Source organism: Mandrillus leucophaeus, unplaced genomic scaffold (assembly GCF_000951045.1).
Source record: "Mandrillus leucophaeus isolate KB7577 unplaced genomic scaffold, Mleu.le_1.0 Scaffold286, whole genome shotgun sequence".
NCBI lineage: Eukaryota > Metazoa > Chordata > Mammalia > Primates > Cercopithecidae > Mandrillus > Mandrillus leucophaeus.
This window is the reverse complement of record NW_012102987.1, coordinates 1,211,992-1,213,776: the sequence shown is the minus strand read 5'-3', so window position 1 is coordinate 1,213,776 and position 1,785 is coordinate 1,211,992.

Here is a 1,785-nt window from a genome sequence, read left to right as displayed (position 1 = left end):
TGGATGCATGGATGGATGATGGATGATGGATGGATGCATGGACGGATGGACGGATGGATGGACGGATGGATGGATGCATGGATGGATGCATGGATGGATGCATGCATGGATGGATGGATGATGGATGGATGGATGCATGGATGGATGGATGATGGATGGATGGATGGATGGATGCATGGATGCATGGATGGATGCATGGATGCATGGATGCATGGATGGATGGGCGGATGGATGGATGCATGGATGGATGGATGCATGGATGGATGGATGCATGGATGGATGGATGCATGGATGGATGCATGGATGGATGGATGGATGGATGGATGGATGGATGGATGGATGGACGGACGGACGGATGGATGCATGGATGCATGGATGCATGGATTGATGCATGGATTGATGGATGCATGGATTGATGGATGCATGGATGGATGATGGATGATGGATGGATGGATGGATGGATGATGGATGGATGATGGATGGATGGATGGATGGATGGATGGATGGATGATGGATGGATGGATGATGGATGATGGATGGATGGATGGATGGATGATGGATGGATGATGGATGGATGGATGATGGATGGATGGATGCATGGATGGATGGATGATGGATGGATGGATGGATGATGGATGGATGGATGGATGGATGATGGATGCATGGATGGATAGATGATGGATGCATGGATGGATGGATGGATGGATGGATGGAGGATGGATGGATGGATGGAGGATGGATGGATGGAAGGATGGATGGATGGATGGATGGAGGATGGATGGATGGATGGATGGATGGATGGATGGATGGATTACAGGTGAGAATCAGAAAAAAGGAGAAAGAAACAAATGGAAGAAAATGAACCAAAACCACACACCAACGTATGCTTTACATACATATATGTGAGCATTCTAAGGCATGTGGTTTCTCTCACTAAGTACCTCTCTAAAAGCTACCGATGTGGGATGTTTTAGCACTAAAACTCATCTTACTCAAAAGTCAACCAGAAATTAGGAGGGTTGGGTGCAGCCGCTCACTCCTATAATCCCAGCGCTTCGGGAGGCTGAGGCAAGAGGATCGCTTGAGCCCAGGAGTTCGAGACCAGCCCAGGCAACATATTTGAGAACCTGTCTTTAGTAAAAAATAAAAAAATTAGCCAGGAATGGTGGTGTGTGTCTGTAGTCCCCGTGACTCAGGAGACTAAGGCGGGGGGATGCACTTGTGGAGTAAGAGGCTGCAGTGAGCTGTGATCATGCTACTGTACTCCAGCCTGGGCAACAGAGCAGAAAGGAGGGAGAAAAGGGGAGGGGAGGGAAGGAGAGGACGAAGGAAGGAAGGAAGGAATCCACAAACTGCGCGAATTCCCCTTTCACTTAGGAAGTCTTATGAACTTGCACAGGTGCTCTGCGAGAATGGCAGCAGCCAGAAATAGCATTTGTTTCAGGAATACTGAGTCACCCCAAATCGAGCACAAGATCATTGACCTAAATACTCATCGGACCCACCTGGAGACCTGCAAGCTGGTCAGAAGCTGCACACGGCGGCAGCCCTTGGCCATTCTGGATTAAAATCATAACCTGCCTTTAGATGGTGCTTCTGGGAAGACCATTTCACAAGCGTAAGAGGCTAGTTGTTCTGGTGTAATCCCTCCCCCGCCCCATTTGAACATTATCGGTAATCTAGCTAAAAAAAGAGGAAACACGTATCATGAAAGTCTGAACTTCGTACTAAGCCAGGAAGAAACATCATTGACCTAAATACTGAATTGATGAACAAGAAATTTAT